Below are 23,356 nucleotides of genomic sequence, written 5' to 3' on the forward strand. Positions count from 1 at the left end.
CTGACTAAGCCTTCAGTCGCTAAGCTCTGGGGTCTAGGCCAGGTCTCTGCACACCCGGCTTTATTCTTTTCTCGTTCTTTGCACTTTTTGTTTCCCGATGTGCTTTCGGAAGAAAACGAAGTGTGAGAATGTGAAACCAGCCACATTGTGAGGATGTTCGTCCCAGCTCCCGAGGGGGCCGTCCTGTTGCCAGCTCCCTGGTTCTCAGCGGCTTACAGCACCAGACACCTGCCTGGCTCCTACGGCCAATGCCCAGGCTCCAGGGCGGCAAGGCGGGCGCCAAGGGCGGGTGCGGCGGTGACGACGCCCCAGCCCACACCTGCCCGCGGCGGGGCCAGCGGTGGGTCCCTTGCCAACACAGCTGCGGTGCCCACCATGCCGGCTCTCAGCCCGGGCAGCACAAGGGAAGCTGGCGAGGGCCCCAATGGGGCACGGCCCACACTGCCCGCGCTGCCGCCCCTCTGCGCTGCGCTTCAGGCCCGTCCTCCAGCTTCGTCCCGTCTCTCCTCCCGGACGCGGGCTCCCAAGCTAGTTCCAAAGTGAAGGAACGGAGGCGTGGAGGGCTTCCGGGAACCCACCCCCGAGGAGACCCAGGACACACGGACGTCCGTGCTGGGGCTGCACCCCTGCCCTCCTGCAGGCCACCAGGAGCACAGGGACAGCAGCGGGCGTGGCCTTGGCTGCTGCAGGGGTGAGACATCCGAGCACAGGGGGTCGGGGCATGCGGGGGCAGCGGGCAGGTGGCAGCGAGCACTGGTCGAGTCACACTGCGGCCCGCCGTCCATCCCACCACGCGCACCCCAGCCTCTCCAAGGATTCGATATGACATCAACCCGCAGAGCCCACGGCAGGTTCACCCTCCTGGCCAGAAGCCATCGCCCGGCTCCCGAAGCTGACAGACGCATGCAGACCGCGGCAGTTACGGAGGAAATAATGCAGGTGGGAGCGCGTCGTCCTGAGAAGTGGCGGCCTCAGGCTGTGGTGACCTGGTCACAGGGAGAGGGACAGAGGCGCGGAGACCCTGACACTGAACTCCACGCCCACCGCCCCACGTCAGCCAGCAAATGTCCAACCAACGTCCACTGCGTTCCAGGCACCGAGCGTGGGGTCCGCAGGGGTCACGGCCTGTGATGCAGCATGGACGCAGGACGGGCCATCCCTCCTGGGCAGCAGGGGGCGGGAGGGACGGGGCGCATGTCTGCAGGATCGCACGGCCCTCGGAGCTGCATGGAGGGCAATGCCTTCTCCTGCCACGTCATCTCCCAAGGACGTGAGTCCAAAAGTCTCCCACGCTTCTGCATCCTACAGGTGAGCTTGCAAAGGGACGAGGACCCAGCCAGCAGTGACATGTTGCACCGCACACGAGCACGTCCAAGACGCTGGGGTTCCCACCGATGCTGGTCCCACAAGGAAACGACCTCACCCTGGATCCGGCCCCGCCCGGCCTAGACCCCACAGGCACCGCGGGGAACAGGAAGGACGCGACGTATCCGCAGGAACAGGGGACAATGGACTCCACAGTCGCGAGAGGAAGTGAGGAAGAAGGGAAACGTATTTTTAGCTGTCCGAGAGGTGAGGACCGGGTGTGCAGCTACTCAGCGTTGTCGCCACAGACGGGGTGTGGACACCCGGCATTCTCGGAGCCACGTGGAGAACATCCCCAAGCGACAGTGCCCCAGGGGCCGGAGGGGTCCTCGGGCTTTCGGGCAACTCACAGCTTTCTCTTGGGTCTGATCTCAGCATGGGAGCCCCTGGAGCGCGAGGCCAGCGGGGGGCACAGCCATAGAAGACGGCCTTCGGGTCGGGAACAACAAGTGGCGTTTCTGCCCCGGGCTCCTCCAGCAGGAGCCGGGACACACCAGCCACCACAGCCGTGGGCCTCCCCCCTCCTCACACTGGTCACTTGTCCTCAACACTTTTCTTTCAAACCACAGAGCACAAACTCACTAACGCCAGCTGTCCCTGAAACACCTGAGAAGAGAGGCCAGTTGAGCGCCCCGTTCCCCACTGGACGTGGACAGGACAGGACAGACGCCGCTGGGGTTCCACTGCTCCAACGGCCACCTGCGCCAATGTGCCCCGCTCGCAGGGCCCCTGCGGGTGCGTGACCCCCTCCAGCTGTGGCACGGGGACTGGAAGCCAGCCTCCGGCGCCACGATCTGTGTCCTGGACACCGGCAAGCGTCCAGCGGCTCGCAGCATGCTCTGTGACGCCGCTCTCCCCACAGCAGCGTCCACGGGAAGCCGCGTTCCTGACAAGGACCTGCAAACACATGCTTCTGCCCCCAGATTTCCGAGGCCAGCATGCACTCACCCCCAACAGACTGCTCAGCACCCGGGAGGTGTCCTGCCCCCCTGGGCCCTTCAGGCCACACCGAAAACCCCACTTCAGCCTGCACCCACAGGGTGGAGCCACACAGGGACCAAAGCCACATCGCTGAGCCGTCTTCTGGTGACACCTGACATGTGGTGCCCTCCCTGGGGACCCTCAGTGCTTGCAGACAGTGTTCTGGGGACCGAGCGGGACTGCAGCCGGCTCTGTCCAAGACTGACCTCAGCCAGAGCATGGAGCCTTACTGACACAACACGGGCCTCCGACAGACGGCGGCAGGACATAATTCCAGTCTGGGCTGTGCGACTGCGGTCACTTTCCAATTTAAGCATCCTAATGAGAGACTGCATTGTGCACCCAGATCGCGGTTTTAAACAAAAAGATGACGTATTCCATCGGAGCAGGAGCCCAGAGGCTGAGCCCCGCAGGACCATTTCATGGGACTTGTCGGCAGGTGTTTTGGCTCCGCATCACAAGATGGTCTCTAAGGCCGGGCAGCACTTGGACACCCCACGTCACTCCTCCTGCTTTTTCCCACATTGCAGAAATACTCCCGAGCCTTGGCCCCCACGGCATTCCTTGGCATCTCACCCCATGTGTGGGACGGGCGAGCGAGCATGCAGGGCATGTGAGCGGCAGGACGCCGAGGCTCAGGACAGACGTTTCTCACAGCCTGTGACCACAGCAACGCTCGGCATTCGGGGCTCTGAAGACAGCAGGACACTTCCAACCAGGGTCCCTTCCACAGAGAAGCAGCAGAGAGAACACGCAGCAGGGGGCAGGGGGCCTGGGCTCTGGGGACACCCGGCTCCCCTGACCTCCCCCAGCTAGGCAGGGCTCTGCAGGTCCTGCCTCCATGTCCTCAGCCTCAGCCATGCAACCCGCCTGCGGGCGTCCAGCTGCAGGGCTGCGGGGGGGCGGGGGGGGGGGACTGTGTCCCTGAGGCTGGGGCAGCGCCCCCGAGGGAACAGGCTCACTCACCCCCGAGGGAACGGGCTCACTCACACCCGAGGGAACGGCCTCACTCAGTGCACGGCAGGCTCAGCCCTGCTGAGCACACAACCTCTTGTGCACTGTGGGCACAGGTTGGGGGGGGGGGGTCCCGAACGTCTACTCCACCCGTCTCCCCGGTCTCAGTCACGGAAAGATGGGCTGCAGGTGGCTGAGCCTGCGCCCAGCCCAGACGCATCAGAGCCCACCACCACCGCCGCCAGAGCAAGGACCCACCTTGGCCTGTCCGAGACACAGAGCGCCCAGAGTCCCAACCAGAGGGGCTGGCTCGGAGCACCAGCGTGGAAACTGCCTGGACAAGGAGCCTCAGGCCCTCCTGCCTAAGAGGAGAGGACCCCAAGGACAGAACCCAGGGACGAGGGGGCAGGGAGCTGGGCGCTGAGCGCTGTGCACCAGGAAACCCCGCGGGCCCACGGCAGGTGCACTCCCTCTGGGACTGCCTCGGGACGGATGCCACATCGGTAAGGCTCTCCGCCCACAGAGACCATGGGGGGACGAGGATAAGCACACAAGATCTCACGGCGCACATCTTGGCGGAATGGCCCCGCTAAGTTTAAATTCCATGGCAGACCAAACGCGCCAACCCCCCCGCACAGAACGTTTTCACAGTTACGGTGACGCACAAGGGAAAGGGAAGGACGGAGACTCTTCCCACACGCTTGCAGGGAGCTCAGCTGTCCGGGACTTCTGGCCCGTGAGCACCTGGGCTTTACCAGGGAGGCTGTGGCGAGGGTTAGGGTTAGGCTGGGGTTGGGGCTGGGATCAGAGTTAGGGTCAGGGTTAGGGTCAGGACAGCTATGCGGGGCTGTCCGGTGTCCGCGTCTTTCCAACTGTGAGCGATGCACTCGTGTCAGACTGACGCCAACCCCAGATCCCTTCCCCTCCTTTATTCACCGGCCCCAGAAGACAAAAAACTGAAAGAGAAGCAAATTTATTCTGCGTCAACGGTATTAGAAAACCTATGGCCACCAGCAGCTAAGCAGCTCTTTCCCAAACAGCCCAGGGTCCAGAGTACGAAGGTGAGGCCCCCGAGGTCACATTCTCTAGCCAGAGGCTGGGTCGGGGCACCCTGTCTGCTGGGCTCAGCTGTCCGCTTCCCTTGTAGCCTTGGCCCCTGGGTTGCCCGCCCCCTGCACACCCCGCCCCTACACACCCCTCCCCTGTACACTCCGACCCCTGCACACTCCGACCCCTGCACACTCCGGCCCGGTCCTCTCTCCGCCTGCTCCCCACGGCTGCACCACCTTCCACAGGCCCCATTCTGCCCCCAGCCACGAGGGAAGGACACATCTTTCTCCTGGAAGCCTGTCCCTGTAGAAAAGGACCACACCCAGCCTCAGTGGAACAAAACGTCTCCACAACTCATGCTGAGTAGGAACGGCCCCCATTCACAGCCTGAGGAAACAGAATCCTGGGGTGTCCTGCGATGGAAGAGAATGACCAAGCGGTGGCCAGCGGCTGGAGGGGCAGAGCAGAGACAGCCAGTCGGGACGGAGGTCTGACTGAAGGTCTCAAGAAGCCTCGGCTCACAAGAGAGGGAGGCTGTGGACGGACTAGGCGGGTGGGGACAGGCTGAGGCGCTTCCCACACCCGCACTCTCCACGCGCTCCCTGCGTCCTGGCCTATGCAGCTTGCCATGCTCTGTGCTCCCCACAGGGCTCTGCACCCCTGCCTCTTTCCCCCTAGGACACTACACCCCTGCTTCCCCTCCTGCCCAGAGGCCTCAAGCCTCTGCATCCCTGCCTCCTTCCTCCCTGCCCCAGCCTGGGGCCTCCGCACTGGCTGAGATGAATTTGGCTGTAGGTCCGCCTCCTTGTTCAAGGCTCTGCTCTCCAGCCCTCGCTGGCCCAGAGTCAGAACTGGCACCACTGCTTTCCTCTAGAGAGACCGAAAGGAGAGCAAAGGGGCGCTGTCCCTCCCCACCCCTCCCACTGCCTACCCCTACCCCACAGGCCCGGCTGTAGGCCACTCCAGACGGGGCTCCATGTGGAAGCTGCGGGCGGCTGCATGCAGTCGGAAAGAAGGAATGCTCGTGACCTTCAAGGGATGCCCCCGCGCTCTGACGAAGGACTAACGCCGGAGCCATACCCTGCACGTTTGCGGAGCTGAAACATCTACCTTTTTTTTTCTTTTTAAGATTTTATTTATTTATTTGACCACAGAGATCACAAGCAGGCAGAGAGAGGAGGAAGCAGGCTCCCTGCTGAGCAGAGAGCCCGATGTGGGGCTTGATCCCAGGACCCTGAGATCGTGACCTGAGCCGAAGGCAGAGGCTTTAACCCACTGAGCCACCCAGGCACCCCTAATTGTGTACTTGGGGCTGCTAACAGGCACAAAAGCCAGAGGTAGTTCACTTTCCAAACCTTGTGAGGAGGGAGGGGGAGGGCGGAAGGAGGAGGGAAGAGAAGGGAGGGGGAGGGAAGAGAGGGAGAGGGAGGGAAGGCAGGAAGCAGAGAGGCAGGGAGGGAGAAGAGGGGGCAGGGGGAGGAGAAGGGGCCAGCTGCGGGTGCTCCTGGTCTGGTCCTCATGTGGGCAGCTGGAGACTCAGGTGGGGAGGCCCCAGGACCCTGCAGACCTGTCCCCTCCCATGCTGTCCCTCCTGCCCTCACCTCTGCTTGGGGCATCCTGCCTCCTCCCCCTCCTCCTCACCCCTCCTGGCCTCTTCTTCTGTCTCTTACGTACCCAAACTACAGAACTGGGATGTGGGGTGGGCGGGGGCTAGGGGGCTAACCCCGGGGCTGGGGTCCACAAGGGCTCTGCCAGGATCCGAGAGGCAGCGATCCTCACCCGCTGGGGATGGGGAGACAAGACAAGACTCACAGACAGCAAGTGCTTCAGGACCACACAGCAGCTCCTGAGACGCCCGCCCACATGATGACCCCACAAACGGGGCTCAGCCAAGTCAGAACGGGGCTCAGCCAAGTCAGAATGACCCAGAGTTTTTTCCAAACCTCCCAATCACCTGGACAAAATTCCAATTGCTTCGAGTGACCACAACTTACTGTGGAGTAAGTTAACTCTGTCTTTAACAGATAATGTTGCCCAGAAACGTTTTCATTAAGTGTCATGCTCACAGAACAAAACAGCAGAAAGTGCCTCCTGGAGGGAAGAAAGCCTCCCCTGGCCTCCGCTCCAGGGAAGCCGCCCACCCGTCCCCGCCCCCAGGCAGCCTGCCAGTAAGGCGTCCCTTTCTCTGACTAGTTCTGGGGCTGGTCCCCCTCCGCAGCCTGCTCGGGCCACCCTGTCATCCCCCACACCCGCTGGGCCCCATCCAAAGACGGGGGCGAACACCCCAGGGAAGGGTCAGCTCAGGACGTGACCCCCAGTGAAATCGCAAGTCCCTCCCCTAAGACCATGCGCACAGAGATTTCCTGCAGAACATGAACTCCAAGTTTAGACACCTCGCACACAAGGACACCAGGCCTCAGAACGGAAGTCTCTGGGGAGGCTCTGGGGCCAGGGTCCATGCCCCTGGTTGCCCACTGTGTGTGTGGGGGGGGGGGGCTCCACCTGGGGAGGGGCTGCCCCGCACTCCCATTCCCACAGCGAGGGTACCATGTACAGGAAGTGTACTGAGGGGCTCCCACAGAGAAGGGCCCCGTGCCGATGTGCTACTGCATCAGACCCAGAATAAGCACCGTCACCCCAGAGCACAGTGAGCCGCTCCTCAAACACCAAGGGCCAGCAGTTCTGCGGGGAGTGGGGAGGCCCAGCCCTACCTGCTTCCTCCCTGCAAGATGCAACTCCCAATCCCGCCCCGGGGGTGCTGGGGCTGCCCACACACACAACACCGGCTGGGGCCACACCGTGGACCTCAGGAAGAAGAGCAGGGTATCCAGATGGCACAGTCACTCTGCCCATGCAGCAGGCCTGTGGCAGGGACACAGACATAGAGCCAGCTAAGACTCCATGAGGTGAGAAGGAGCCCAGAGTGGGTAAGAAGGGAGTGCTTCCCGGAGGAAGACTGAGAGGAGGAAGGCCCCAGGATGGAAGGAGAAGCGGCTCACCGGCCATGGGGACCTGCAGCCCCTGCCAGTGCAGGGCCTCATCCTGGGCTCAGAGGGGACCCACAGAGGTATCTGATCAGGGACTGATGTGGCTGGAGAACCGGGGAGGATGGCCAATCAGATGGAGGGCAACACTCGGGAGGCCACAGGGCAAGAATAGAGGCTCATGACCATGAAGATGATGATAAGTGGGAGACTAGGGACTCCATGACCTGCAGCCCTCCAGAGTGGTGGGCGTCTTCTCCTTGAGCCCGAGTCTTTGGGTAGAGTATGCATGACAGATGGTCCAGACAGAAAATAACAAACATTGGCCTTCAATGGTACATCAGACAAGACGGACTTAACACAGAACATTCACTCCCAAAGCAGAATATACATTTTTCTCAAGTGCACACGCATGTTCTCCAGGAGAAAGCACAGCTTAGGCAACAAAACAAGTCTCAGCAAATCTAAGGAGACTGAAATAGTATCAAGAACCTCCTCCAAACACAAGACAATCCGACCAGAACTCAACCCCAAGAAAATGAGAAAAGACACAAATATGTGGAGATTAAACGATATCCTACTGAGCCACCAATGAGGGAAAGAAGAATCCAAAGAAAATCAGAAAAAATACCTTGAGACAAATGAAAATGGAAACATTAACACCTAAAAAAACCTATGGGATGCAGGAAAAGCAGTTCTAAGAGGGAAGTTTGTAGCAATAAATACCTACATTAAGAAACAAGAAAAATCTCCAATGAACAACCTAATTTTATATCTCAAGGAACTAGAAAATGAAGAACAAACTAAGCCCAAAGTTAGTAGAAGAAAGGAAATAACAAAGATCAGGGTGGAGGAAATAAAGATGAAAAGATGATAGAAAACCTCAGTGATATGAAGAGCCATTTTTCTGAAAAGATAAAACTCGCAAACCTTTCACTAGACCTACTAAGAAAAAAAGAGAGAGGACTCAAAGAAAACCAGAACTACAAGAGGAACCATTCAAACAACACCACAGAAACACGAAGCATCATGAGACACTAACGTGAACTATTGTAAGTGAACAAATGTCCAAACTAGAGTCTTTACAAACAACCTACAAAGACAGAATCACGAAGAAACAAAACATCTGAACAGACCAATTACTAGTAAGGGGGTTGAATCAATCATCAAAAACCTCCCCAAAAAACAAATATCCAAGGCCAGACAGCTTCACTGATGAGATCTACCAAACGTTAAAGTTAGAATGCCAATCCTTCCCAAATTCTTCAAGAAAAACAAAGAATGGAAAACACTTCCAAATGCATTTTAGGAGGCTAGCATTACCCTGACACTAAAACCAGACAAAGACAGTACAATGAAGGAAAATTACAGGCCAACAGCCTTGATAAAGCTGTAAAAATCCTCAACCAAAGAGTGCCAAACCAAAACCAGCATGACGATAAAAAGATCAAACACCATGATCAAGCGGAATTCATTCCAGGGATGCAAGGATGGCTCAATATCTGCAAAGAAACCAATGAGACCTGGTACTAACAAAAAGGATAAAAGTCATATGATTATTACAATCAGTGCAGACAAATGCTGACAAAATTCAACATCCATTTATTAAAAAAAAAAAAAAAACTCTCAACAAGTGGGTCTAGAGGGAACATCCCCCAACATAATAAAGGGCCCATGTGGTAAGCCTGCAGCTCACATCCCCTTCAATGAAAAGCTGAGAGCTTCCCCTGTAAGAAGAGGAACAAGACAAGGATGTCCTCTCACCACATCTATTCAACATAGTACTGGAAGCCCTAACCTCAGCAATTAGGCAAGAAAAGAAAAAAAAAAAAAAAAGGCATCTAAATTGGTAAGGAAGAAGAAAATCATCACTATTTGTAGACAACATGACACTACCTATAGAAAACCCTAAAGACTCCACCAAAAAATGGCTAAAACTAATTTAGTACAGCTGCAGGACACAAAATCAATATGTGAAAATCAGTTGCATTTCCATACATAATAACAAATCATCAGAAAAATTAAGAAAACAATCCCACTTACAACCACATCAAAAAGAAAAAAAAAAACTAAGAATAATTTAACCAAGGAGGTTAGAAACCTATACAATGAAATCTCTAAGACACTGATAAAATAAATTGAAAGAGACACAAATTTTAAAAAAAATAAAAGATATTCCATGTTCATGGATTGGAAGAATATTGTTAAAAATGTCCATGTGACCCAGAGCTATCTACAGACTGAATCCAATTCCTATTAAAATTCCAACAGTGTTTTTCACAATGAAACAATCCTAAAATTGGTAAAGAACCACAAAGACCCCAAATGGCCAAAGCGACCTCAAGCAAGAGCAAAGCTGCTGCATCACACTCCCTGATGTCAAACTACATGGCAAAGCTCCAGGAATCAGTAAAATGGTCTGGGAGCAGCATAAAAGCAGACACACAGAACAGAAGGGAGAACTCAGAGATAAATCCACACGTGTTCACCTAATTTACAACCAAGAAACCCAGAGTGCAGACAGGACAGTGTCTTCAGCGAATGGAGCCAGGAAAACTCAACAGACATGTGCAGTGTGTAAGAATGAAACTAAACGCTACATCACGACATACACAAAACTTAACTTGAAATAGGTGAGACACGGCAACATATGGCCTGAAACTATAAACACCTAGAAGACAAGAAACGCCGAGAAGAAAACACAGTAAGCTCCCGGACACCAGTGTTGGTGACGACTTTTTGAATTTGACATCAAAGGCAACAACAGCACATTTAAATAAATAAATAAATAACGCTACTTAAAACTAAATGCTTCCTCACAGCAAAGGAAACCATCATCAAAATAAAAAGGTAGCCTAACAAATGCTTGAACATCACGTATCTCATAAAGGGTTAAATGCAAAATGTATAAACAATTCCTACAACAGTAGCCCAAAAACCACCTAACTTAACAATGGACAGAGGATCTGAACAGCTTTCCAAAGAAAACCTACCAGTGCCCAAAAGGTATGTGAAAAGATGCTCAACATCACTGACCATCAGGGAAATGGAAATCAAAACCACAATGCGATACTGCCTCCCGCCTGTCCAAATGGCTCGTGTCAAAAAGATGAGAGACAACAGGTGCTGGCGAGGATGCGGAGAGAGGGGAACCTCCTGCACTGCTGGTGGAAAGGCGAGCTGGTGCGGCCGCTCTGGAGAACAGTGTGGTCCTCAAAAAACAAAAACTAGAACTACCATATGATTCAGCAATCCCACTTCTGGATATTTACCCTAAAAGAACAAAAACAAGACCTTGAAAGGGTATGTGCACCCCCACATCCACTGCAGCCTTATTCCCAACAGCCAACGTGTGCACAACGTCAGCGTCCACTGAAGGCTGAACGGAAAGAGAAATACAGCGGCTTACATGTGCAGGGGGTGTTCTGCTGTCGAGAGAAATTCTGCTGTTCGCAACAACGTGGATGGCCCTGACGGCTAACTGAAATAAGAAAGACAAATCCCATATGATCTCATTTTATGTGGAATAAAAATGAGCTCATAAGTACAAAGAACAGGTCGGCGGTTGCCAGGGGTGGAGACTGGGCAAAATGAACAAAGGGTGTGAGAGATCCAAAATTCCAAGGATACAATGCGTGAGTCATGGAAGGTTCTGTGCAGCACGGAGACGAAAGCTAACCCTGCAGGATGGGGTACAGGTTCCCCAGCAAGCCAAAAGCACAGTATTCCTATGAAATCTTTCACAACAGAAATGGTGTAAACTGAAGAAGGAATGACTTTTCATTCATGTGGAAAAATGAGTGAGCGTGTCAGACCCCAAAATTACTTCTCTCTGGCTTTTCTTAGGCCTCAGGACACAGCATCCTAAGGGATACCCAAAATACATGGAGATAAAGCACAGCAGAGGCTCACCGACACAATTCAAAGCGCTGGTGGCTGGATGCGGAGAGCAGTGCCCAGGAAGGGGCTGGCTGGGGTGCACACCGCCTGTAGGGGTTCCCCACAAAACAGATGCTGAACGCAATGCCCTCTTTTTGGCTTGTTCATAAGAGGGAAATCCTCTTCAGGTTTCTTCGCTACTGGAGCTCGGTAATAACATAGATCTTTCGAAAACACCAAGTGTCTCACCATGAACTTCGAGAAGAGTGGGGAGACTTGTACATGAAAGTTGCTGAGGGGTAGAAGTCCAGAGTTCCCCCAGACCCACACATCAGCAGGCCCCTTTGAAAGGCACCTTCCTCAGCAGGTGGAACACGGACTACCTCCTCCCCCCAGAAACCTCCTCCTTCGCCTTGATCGGGACAACCCACAAGAGCTCGGACTTACCTCAATTCCGCCTTCCTCCCATTCCCAATCGAACCCACCAGCAAGCCCTGTGAGCTCCATCTTCAACAGGTGCCCAGAATAGCACTAGCCTCTCCTTCCAAGGCCGCCTGTCTGGTCCACACTGGAGCCCATCTCTGCCTGAGTTCCTGGAAAAGCTTCATCATTGACTTCCCTTGCCCATCCTCAACCCTGTGTCATCTGAACTCAATACTGCAGCCAGGATGGCCCAGGGAAACAGGGTTCCACAGGGTCACAGCTCTGCAATGGCTTTCTGTCACCCTGTCACCTCCCTGACGTCACGTCCTAAGCCGTCTCCTGTGACCACAGGACCTTCTTGCTGCTCCTGTCCCAAGGCCTTTGCACATGCTTTCCCTTCCGATAGAAAGCTCTTGGTGTGATCTCACTCACCTTCTTTCGAACTTCACTCAAGCATCACCTTCCTAGTGAAGACCCACCCGGCCCCTATGTGACTATCGAGCACCACCACCCTCCCCCCCTCAGCACCCCAGCCCTGTCTCTTGCTTTCCATTTCCAGACCACTTATCATAGTCACCACACCATCTCAGCAAGGGGGAAGTGGAGGCCTACTCGGATGGTTTCACCACAGACTCCCTCCAATTTCCTAGAGCAGAGCCCTGGAGGAAAAGGTGTCCAGAGCTCTTACACAGTCAGGATGCCCGGGACAATGGGTCCACCTGGGGCACCCTGAAGACCATCAGGAAAATGAGCCATAAGAGGAACCCACTAGGGTACCTGGGAACTCAGGCGGTTAAGCCACTGCCTTCAGCTCAGGTCATGATCCCAGCGTTCTGGGATCAAGTCCTACATCTGGCTCCTTGTTTGGGAGGGAGCCTGCTTCTCTCTCCACCTCTGCCTGCCGCTCTGCCTGCTTGTGTGCTCACTCTCTCTCTCTCTCTGACAAATAAATAAATAAATAAAATCTTAAAAAAAAAAAAAGAGGAATCCCCTTGCACATGAAACCTGGAAGCAGACACCTTCCTCGACTCCAGGGGAGCACACACACGTCCTCCCCTTGAGTGATGAGCTCATCTGAGAAAGCTGAGCAGAGAAGCATCCCAGGGTCCAAATCTCCCTCTGGCCAAGGTCCTGGGAAACAGACAGCCTCTCCTCCCTGCACCAGCCACCTGTGATAGACTTCTGGCGTCATCCTGTGCTGGGGCAGAATGGTGCACCTGTTCTCTTTCCTGGGACATCAGCACAAACCAGGGTTTGCTGCATGGTTTTCAGGAAGGAGCCTGAAGCAGCAGCAGCCGCCGCCCAGGTTCAGTCTCTGTCTGGCTCATGAGACCCCTTCTGGAACGAGAGCTCCAAGGAGACTGGTGTGCCGTGTGGCCTTGGAACCTAACGGCAGGAGCTGAGATTTCAGTTCCAGATGAACACTGACCTCTTCCGCACAGCACAGCTAAGCAGAGAGAGGATTTCTCAGGGGCGTGGCTCTGGAAGAAGAGCTTCTGCCGGCGGAATTCGCAGAACCCACGCAGATGACATTGCGCAGCAGCTCTGCCCTGGGAGCAGGCAGCACGCAGGGCATGGTCCACGCCGCCATGGGCTGCTTCCCACCCCCAGCTGAGCCGCCGGCTTGAGAACCAAACGGGAAGCAACTTTCTTATCACTTGTGCAGCAAGAGGACAGGGCAGGAGGGGAGCCCAGTCCCTGTCCTTGGGAGGGAGCAAGCAACAGCCCACAACCTCCTGGCTGTCTGATTGGGCAACCCGGCCAGGCTCAGACCTGCTCACACCCGGAGTAAAAAGACACAGTGAATTCTTTCTACCCCAGCTCAAGGTTTCTCACGGAGAAACGAACTCCGGCCTCAGAAATGTGCTCATCATGAGCTCTGGAATTCCCTGGGTTGTGTCTACACTAGCCCACACAGGGGTCCCATCCAGACCACTCAGCCAATGACCTAGGGTTTCAAGCTACTCTCAAGCTGCCCTTAGAAAATGGCAGGACCTTGTCCGAGGAGGCAGACCAGCGGGGTGACTCTATGTGCGGGAAACTCGGACCACAACCTCCCTGAACACCAGCACTTCCAAGTCCAGGCTTCCAACCTCTGCTCACTGCACACGGAGCAAATCAGCGCGAACACGGCTCTTCCGGTCACTTGTCTCCCGTCCCTTCACATCGGCTCCAGTCCCCACCATTTCCCCTTGAGAGAAGAGGAGAGAATAGAGCACTCCGCGGGCACAGCTCACTTCAATCCAAACAGAATGCCTTGGCCTTCCTCATCCGGGTAGCCCCACGCTGCCCATACCAAGGAAAGAAACACAAGTTCGGTTCTCACGTCTACATGTGACTTTGTGGTTTTCCATTTGGTATTTCTACCTCAAAGTAAATGTCCGTATTTCTTTCTTAAAAATAATAATGTCCATGTGTAAGGGTCTGGATCTCCAGAGCCAGAGAGCATGGCTCTGGTTCAGATAAGGATGAATACAGACCCTCTTCGCAGGGAGCAAACTCATACCCTCAGGGATCCTGACACGCCTCACGGGCAATGGGTTCCTTTGCCCATGGAGCAGTGCGAGGGCGAAGGATGCAGGTGCCCTCCACGGTTCATTCTGTTTTCTTCATAAACTCCCCAGGTCAAGTCATAAGTGATTCACCGGGTCAAGGTTTCAGAGCCCGAGATGGGCCGCCAGGTGCATAGCACCCCCCCACCTGCCCCCCACTGTGGGGCCTCGATTTCCTTTTCAAGCACAACGCGCCACTCCCCAAGCCCAACAGCAAGCACGCTCCCTCTCCAGCTCTCCCCGCACAATGGCCATGGCACCCTGTTAGAGCTCTGAGGCTGTTTTACATTAAAAAATAATTTCTAATATTATTTAGATATTAGATAGGGGGTTCACGGAAGAGAAAAACATGAACACGCACAAAGGTTTTTAGTATTTCAAAAGATCATTTTTCCATTAATTAAAATAGGAAATAAGGCACAGACATCCCTTCCCCTGGCAGGTACAATTCACGGCAGTGACTTAGAGGAGAGCAGGAAATACAAGAGGAACAGAGGTTCTGATGACCCGTCATTTCCATCATTGAGGTTTTGAAACTTAACACACACGCAAAGAAAGAAGCCCGAGCCAGCGTCTCGGCCTGGTGCCGCGGAGCAGTCAGAACCAGAGGGACAGGGACAGGAAGAGCTTGTGTGTGTTGCTGAGGTCGGTGGCACAGGCGAAGGGGCCCCACCAGCTTTCCACCCGGGCCTCCCTGTCCTCAGCCAGCAACCTGATCACAGCCCTCACCTGTCACAACTGTCACAGGGGGGACACACGGCCACCCCTGGAGCCAGCCCTGCCCACACCCTCCTGCAGCACACACTCCACTCTCCTGCGGGACCCCTGGCAGCTCTCCGCAGACCGGGAACTGCCCTGTCTGCTGCAACGCTCCAGGATTCCTCGCTCCTGTCAGAATTACACTGGTCCAAGGCTTTCATGAGAAAGGGAGAAGGCGACCTCCTGAATGGTTATCACCTCCTTTCCCCATCTGTCGTATTTCTCTGCACTCACCTTCCTACCTGGGCAAACTGTTGAGTCCGGGATCAACGGAACACGAACGTGCTCTGAGACCTGAGTCTTTCCCTGCAGCCTTCCGAGGACTCCCTGTGCAATAAAATACCGTATCTCCTGATGGGGTTTTAGAAGTATTATTCACAGAATAATACAGCCCAACTCGCCTCGGTTTTAGTTGTTCTTCATTAGGCAGAAAGTTTCTGTGTAATAAGCCATAGGTACTACCTTCTAGCAATTTCGTAAGGAGTGAACAGAAGCTCTGTGGGATAACCTGACTCACCCAGGGCTGCGCAAGCAGTTCCAGAACTCACTCCAGGGCTCCTCTCAAAGCCCCTTGAAGTCACCAGCGTGCCTCCATCCGAAAGAATTCCCGAAGATTCTCCTTCTGACTACACCACAAAAGAAACTACAGAGAAAATATGGCACTTCAGAACGTCTAGATGATAGACAGTAAATTTAGAGAAAGTCAAGCTCAACTTTTAAAAGGTAGAAGGCTATCCTGAATCAGTTTGAATTTTCATCTACCCTAATTCTAACTCTTTTGATGGAAAGACTAACCAGTTAGGAAAGAGCATCTTAGACAAATGACAAGACACCATCAAAGTCTGTATCTAATGACAAAAAGACATGATACACTGACCTAACGATGTTGGCCACTAAATCATATCCCTGAGCCAATCAAATGAATGCTGCCAGATTAAGGAGCAAATGATGTTTTAAAAAACTACAAACAATAAATTTCATCTTCCTTCTCTAATAAAAGTTATTTCCTAGGAAACATGTTCAGATTACATTTTGTAAGCAATAAATGAACAGAGAAAACCACACTCCCTGCAACGTTCAGCCTGTGGGGAAACTAAGTAACCCTTGCACCTGTGGAGGGGAAACTAAGTAACTCTTGCACCTGGGGGGAAACTAAGTAACCTTTGCACCTGCTGAGGGGAAACTAAGTAACTCTTGCACCTGGAGGGAAACTAAGTAACCCTTGCACGGGGTCCAGAATGCAGCAGGCAACTCCAGTTTTACTCTGTGGCTCAACTAGAGCCAAAAGAAAAGCCCAGGAGGTTTGGGGTTAATGAGAAGTTTTACCTCTAGCGAAAGTGAGTCACGACCATAAATAGTACATGACATCAAATATATCTGCTGTTGTTTTCCGAACGTTGATGCTCTGGGACAAGCTGAATCATTTACTTGTGTTTATGTTCAGAACTTCGGGTCCCACAGAGAAGTGTGGCCAGGTGGGAAGAAGGAGGCATCTCCCCACCGAAGTCTGCACACCTGCTTCAGTTTCTGGGGTGAGGGGAAACACCTGTTTTTTAACTAGCATTTGCCTTCATCCTAAAGCAGGCCAATGACTTTGTCTCTGGAGAAAAAGGGAAATTACTCTTCCAAATAAATACCTCAACTCATCATTTCTCCTGCAGGATCCTGACAGCCCACTACCACCAACCCTGGGGACACGGGGACACAGGGCACAACGCTGAAGGTGGGAGCAGCCGCTCATGGGCTTGTTACTGCCACACCTGTGCGTAGCCGCGGGGGTTGGGGGTAACAGCTGAACTTGGGGGTGCTGCTCATGGTCTGCTACCTGCACTGTCGTGCCAGGGGACAGGGGGCACCCCACTGAAGTTGGGAGGCTGCCTGTGATCCTTTACCCGCACTGTCTGTGCCCAAGGGTGTAGGGGACACACTTCGGGAGCTCGGGGGCTGCGCTGGCTGTGCGCAGGGGAGCTAGGAGGACGCCCTGCTAAAGCTGCGCGGCCGCTCACGGCCCGTTACCTGCACTGTGCGCTGGGCCGAAGGCAGGCACAGGGCGCACCCCGCTGGAGCTGGGGGCTGCGCTGGGTCCCTTACCTGCACTGCTCCTGGGAACCAAGGGACACCCCGCGCCGCTGCGCCCGGACCCGCAGACCTCAGGCGGCGGGCAGCGCGGGATTCACAGCCCGGCCGGACTGATCGAGCGTTCGGCAAAAGACGCGCTTCAGAGGAAAAACACTCATCCGCGGCCCCGCGATTAACTCGCTGGACGCTCCCTCCAAGGACCCCCGCCTCCACCCGCCGGCCCGCAGCCTCCGCACCGCAACCTCGCCTCCCCCCACCCCTGGAACCCCTGCTCCCTCTGGCAGGCACTCACGCCCCCACCCGGACCCCCTCTCCTGCCCTGGGCCCGCATCGTCCCCCCGGGATCCCCGCCTCCCGGCCCGATCTCGCCCCTCAAGAACCCCGGCCCGCCAGCCCGCACTCACCCTTCCTGGACCCCCGCCCGCCGTCCCTCTGAGCGCCCCTCACCCTGCCCCGCTTCTGCCGCCCGGGGATGCGCCGCGGCCCCGCCCATAGAGAGGCAGATCCACCCCCACGCCCTGATTGGCCAGATCCGACGGTGCCGGGAGTCCATTGGATTCCGCGCCTGCCCATCCTCGACCGCGCTCCACCCTCACGCCCGCGCATTCCTGCGGGGCCACGTGGCCGCCCTCGGCCCCTCCTAAGCCCAACGCCCCGCCTGGCTGCGCACGCGTGGGCGCGGGGTGGGGGGTGGGGGCAACCTGGGGGGGGGCAGGGTCCTCCAGGCACCAGCCCTTTCCCCCGGAGCCCCCCGGCTTGCACGCGTGGGCGGGATCGTGGACAGAACCCCCCCCAGACTCCTGGCCGTTCCTGCTGACCCTCGGGCTCTGCACGCGTGGGCGTGGGCAGGACCCCCCCCACTCACACACACCGGGTCCTTGCAGCGGACCCTGGGGCTGTGCACACGTGGGCGTGTCAGTAGGCAAGACCCCCCCCCCCCCCCCCACACACACACGCACCCTTCCCCGCGGACCCTGGGGCTTGCACGTGTGGGCGAGGTCGTGGGTAGGACCCCCCCAGACTCCTGGACCTTCCTGTGACCCGCGAGCTTGCACACGTGGGCGGGGTCGTGTGTGGGTTCCCCCCCAGATACCGGCCCTTCCCCGCGGACCCCCTGGTGCTGCAGACTACCGGAGAGCACCTTCCCTTCGGGAGCTCGTCCTGCCAGCAGGGGCGGTCCTGGCTGTGCAGAAGGTCAGCTGCTCCCAGGCCCGCCAAGGCTTGGGCGTTAGGATATGCAAGGATCTCACACATTTCCCTGGTAATTTTTTTTTAAAAGATTTGTTTATTTACTTATTTGACAGAGAGAGATCACAAGCAGGCAGAGAAGGGAGTGGCGGTGGGGGAGAAGCAGGCTCCCCGCTGAGCAGGGAGCCCGATGGGGGCGGCCGGGCTGGATCCCAGGACCCTGAGATCATGACCTGATCCGAGGCAGAGGCTTAACCCCCTGAGCCACCCAGGCGCCCCTTCCCAGGCAATTTTAAGAACCTGAAACTAGTGCTCTAAGAGGGAAGAGCCTCCCCTTCTGTTTCCACCCTTGGAATGGCTACGTGCTTCTTAGGCTGTCAAAGCATCCTACTATGAGTCTGTTTGTGGCTGGAGATGAACTCACAATGCTTGGGCCTGCACCCAAGGGTCCAGCATGCACAAGAACATCGTCCTCTGAGCTGTTGTTAACCAGCAGTATTTTTTTTTAAGATTTTATTGATTTGACAGAGATCACAAGTAAGCAGGGGGTCGGGGGGAGTAGGCTCCCTGCTGAGCAGACCTGAGCAGAAAGCAGAGGCTTAATCCACTGAGCCACCCAGGAGCCCCATTTTATAATTTAAAAAGAAAACGGATTACTGTTATAATTATGACTGAAGTGGGGGAACTTGGGACAATTTTTAACAAGAATACAAAGAAACCACAGTGACACCTACAGAATGTTACGTGGTTACAGCTTAACAGAGGTGTTCCCAGCCGCTGGACTCCTCCCCTTCTTGCCCAAGTCTCTGAGTCATAGAAGTAATTTAAAGTCAGAATCTTAGAACTGCCAGACATCTTAGAGATCTCTGGCCCCATTCACTGGGCTTCTAGAACAGAACAAAGTAGCTGTCACAGTTAATTTAAACATTAAGTACCCCTAAAGCTCAGATGCTCTGTGTAAGTTCTTTCCCTGCAAATTTTGAGTGATGTAAATCATAGTCACAACATGTAAAGACCACAAGGGTTGGGAAGTAAATAACAGTAGGTAAGGGAATATTTTAGCAATATTGACCATTAGCATTTGCTCCTTTTGTGGAACAGGCTGAGCTATTTTTAAATACTGTTTCAGAATTGCTTCCTGCTGTGAAGATACTGGGGGCTGAACCAGTGAGAAAACATATCTCCTTCCAGTGACTGTAAAATCAGAAAAACATTGCAATGTCTCTATTCCTAGGGTTATTTGAGTACCTTACTCAAAGGTCTTCCACCCAGATAATTTTAATAGACAGAGGTTAAAAAGAAAAGAAAAAGGCCAGCTGAATTAATTCCAGCTAGCCACACGCTTGTTACATTTCCAGGTCACTAAAACCTGAGGTGCGAGGGAAAATAGCACCATATGTAGAATAAACCGGGATTTGGGGTCCACTTGGGGTCCATTTGGGGTCCTGCACTCAAAATTTGCAGGGAAAGAACTTACACAGAGCATCTGAGCTACTTTGGTTTCTGACCCTGATAAAATCCTGTGTGACTTACATAGTCTCTAACCATATAAAAATGTGACTAATCACAGGCACATCTCCACTTAGGAGTTTGAAAGGGAGAACTCTACGAAGAGCCCGTGTGATGTATCACACAGCGGGTGCTCGGTCAGTCATACCATGATTCGGGGCTGTTTATTGTCCCAGAAGAATGAAAACAGATTGAATCAACGTTTCTAATAGACAGCTCACAAGCTTATTTTCAAAAACTTGAGGACAATATGACACATTGTTTTCACTCAGAAATTGCGTTTTGGGACCTATGAGGACAATACAGTAGCAGCATCGTAACTAGAAGTAGTTACCTTTTCCCTCGTGCGGGAAAGGTGGAGAATTTCAACTGCGAATCCCTCGCTGACTCTTGGGAGATAAAGAAAAGTTAGGTTCAATTTGTAAACATTGAAAGGCTTTCTGGTTTTCTTTTCATTATGACTATGGCTCAATTTTCCTGTGGTCTAAGAATATAATCTATAGGGTTTCAGGCTTTTAAAATTTGTAGACTTCCTTCATGGCCCAACAGACCGTGTGTTTTGGTGAATGTTCTGTGAGCACTTGAATGCATTCTGTGTGTATTATGTAATGTTCCATATAGGTCAGTTTGGTCATATTTGTCCCCAATGTTTTGTCTACGGTTTCTACCAAATATTGAGAAAGGTACGTTAGAATCTTCACACATCACTATTCTGTTCAAATTGTACCGGAAAATCTGCCCAGTGTTATGAGGCGAGAAAAAAAAAAGTGTGAGGATTGAGGAGGGAAGATATGACTATGCAGAGATAATAGGATTGTGTACATAGAAAATCCAAAATAAGCTACAAATAACTTATTAGCATTAAACATGGAATTTAGAAATTTGAGATGGATCACAGCCTTGAACTATAAAATTCCTGGGGAAAAAATGTAGAAAATATCAATCTCAGGGTAGGACACAAAATGCACTAGGATTTAAAGGATCGAAATGGATCCATAAAAATGGGCCATTTCTGCGGATCTCATGACCGTTAAGAAAATGAGAAGCACAGCACAGACTGGGAGTGAGGGTTTGCACACAAACTACAGGACTTACCAGGGAAGAGTTCCTACAAACCAACAAGAAAAAGTGTATTTAAAAACAAACACTTCACCAAAGATTCCCTGATGGCCAATTAGAACAGGAAAGGGTGCTCAACAGTGGAATTTTCAGGACGATCCAAATGAAGCCCACAATGAGATACCATCACACGCATACAAGAAAGGCTAAAATTAGACTGACCACAGCAAGAGTTAATCGGGCTGCTGAGCAGCAGGAACGGGTGTGCGAGCCAGGGTCCTCCACGGACAGAGAACCCAACAGACACCTGTGCAGACTTAGAGGTTCAGCTCCCGCCTGAGAGCACCACAGACCGCCCGGGGCTTTCTGACTCCCAGTCTCCCCCGGCATCCCACCAACCAAGCCCCTGCTTAAAATGGACCTCTCAAATCTGTCTCCTAGTGGTTCCATTTCTCTGGCTGACCCTGCCTCTAGACCTACGCACTGGATCTTGTCACTAGAATAGAGAGGAGCTGCTTAAGGAGATGAGCCCTGGCTCCTGGGTGCCGGTCCTAAGCTGCATGGGAGAGCAGAACCGGCTTTTGGAACCCTGTCCCCCAGGGCCAGGTCTCTGCTACCTCTCAGTGGGCGACCTTGGACATGTTACGAACTTCACTGAGGCCCCGTGTTCTCTAAGCTGCAATAGGCGGCTCCCAGCTCGGGTGGGAGTGGAGATTAAATGCGGCCACGGGCACGCACCTGCTTGGCACTCTACCCAGAGCCGCGAGTGTGAGTGTTTGCTAAAGGCTCTGTCAGTGGTCAAGGGACAGTGCAGATGGTGTGACGGGAGAGTACTCAGCACGCGGGAGGGATCCCAGCCAGTGCCGCGCAGCCAAAGACCGCCGTGAAGCCTGGGGGCAGCAGATGTGGCACCAGGGAGGTCTCAGTTGGGCGGCAGCTCAGAGCACGCAGTGCTGGGTTAAGGAAAGCTCCCCGATGCCCCAGGCTGCGTGAGACCGCTTAGAAGTCTCGGCCCCCAGTGTTCTCGTGTGTCTGGCTCTTCCACTGAGGGTCTGAGCCATGGGAGTCCTCAAGCTTCCTCTAAGCCTCCCAACACCAAGTATAGGGCCAGACGCACATTGTGTGTTCAGTTAGTGTGGAACCCTACCCCAGCGGCCTGTCTTGCGGTCTGTCCGGCCTGCAGCCCTACCCCATTCCAACCCTCCGGCAGGTTTTCCATAAGCCCCTCTCCTTCTGTGCCATCCTTGACCCTTGAAGCCCTGTCCCAGGGATGGTCCCACTGTGGGTGCCATTCCCCACACAGCTTGCTGACCACACCTGGCACAGGGTGGGTACACAGGACCTCCTAGGGGACAGTCCACCCCATGTGGGCCACCAGGGGATGGAGCGGACTGATCATAAGGGGCCACAAAGGCCCTGGGGCACGACTCCCAGGGAAGTGCATCCACCCTGTCTCCCTCCCCTCCCCTCCTCCTCCCCAGTGCCCTGTCCCTGAGGACAGAGTCAAAGATGCACACTGGGGCGGAGCTGCACCGTTCACTTCCCAGGGTGGCCTCCTTGCCGATCAACTGACCATATTGTGTCTTGACAAAGTTCTCAGATAAAAACAAAAACAAGCAACTAGTTTAACACGTAAGCCATTCAGGAATCCGCCAGGAGGGGCTTCTGATGGGGCAGGTGGTCTTAAGCGGCGGAGGGTGGCCGGGCTCCCTTTCTGAACCGTGGTGATGGTCACACGCGCGCAGACGTCTACACTCGAGTACACACGGTTTCTCCTATGTCAGTGGTATCTCCACAAAGCAGTTTGGAATGACTCAGAGAAAGCTTGACCGCCTGGGCCGCGACGCTGCAACTGGTCCTGAAGCCACAGGCGAGCCCCCTCTGGTGCCCCCTCCCCGCAGACCAGGCCCTCCTCTCCTTGCTCAGGGCTCTGTTCTGGGAGCTCCGTTACGTGCACAGGTGTTGGACAGAGCTGGGTTTCAAGGTCAGGTGGTTGGTTACAGACAGCTTCCTACTTAGAGCGGCCCAGTGGGACCTGGTGGGCGGTGTGGCTGTGGACAAAGATGGCCTGCAGGACGGGGCCGGGAGCCGTGAATTGCAGGGTGTCGAGCCCCCCCCCACCCCAACCTGTCTCCAGCTGCCAAACGCCCCAGAGGGACAGCGGGACACAAACGACTGACCAGAGGAAATGGTCTGGCTGCGTTAACTCAGCCCGGATCCCATCCATCGGATTGGAATGTGTGTCGGTCAGCGGAAAACGACAGGCAGGAAAGCGGGGAGAGGGCAGTCATCACGCAGGCGCCCTACGTGCGGAGGCCGCATTCTCTCCCTGTGTCCTTGTCACCACTCGCCTCAAACAAGCGCACGTCCTGCCCACCCATGTCCCCTTGGAGGGATGGCAGGCTGCGTGGACAGCCGCTGTGGGGAGGGGAGAAAGAAGGCGGAAGAACTGGAGTGGAGCGTGGAGGGGCCTGGGGGAGATCAGGGGTTAACACTGCCCCTCTGTTTCAGACAGATCCTAGAAGCTGGTGGGGAGAAGGAAGCATTGTTCCAGTCGGGAAACAGGGATGTTTT

General features: G+C 54.4%; 1 protein-coding gene across 7 annotated transcripts in view; it reads right to left on the reverse strand.

Annotated features, from left to right (window-relative positions):
* ARHGEF10 (Rho guanine nucleotide exchange factor 10) overlaps nucleotides 1–17,503 on the reverse strand; it is a 93,773-nt gene extending 76,270 nt beyond the window's left edge. For 5 of the 7 annotated variants that reach the window (XM_045991642.1, XM_045991635.1, XM_045991607.1 and 2 more), the window contains exon 1: nucleotides 17,431–17,503. The gene's annotated coding sequence lies outside the window, so the exon portion shown is untranslated. Of the gene's footprint in view, nucleotides 1–15,189; nucleotides 15,209–15,464; nucleotides 15,591–17,430 lie in introns of those variants that run through there. The other 2 variants (XM_045991617.1, XM_045991625.1) reach the window with 2 other exon arrangements.
* Between the last annotated feature and the right edge of the window lie 5,853 nt (nucleotides 17,504–23,356).

Source organism: Meles meles, chromosome 2 (assembly GCF_922984935.1).
Source record: "Meles meles chromosome 2, mMelMel3.1 paternal haplotype, whole genome shotgun sequence".
NCBI classification, from domain to species: domain Eukaryota; kingdom Metazoa; phylum Chordata; class Mammalia; order Carnivora; family Mustelidae; genus Meles; species Meles meles.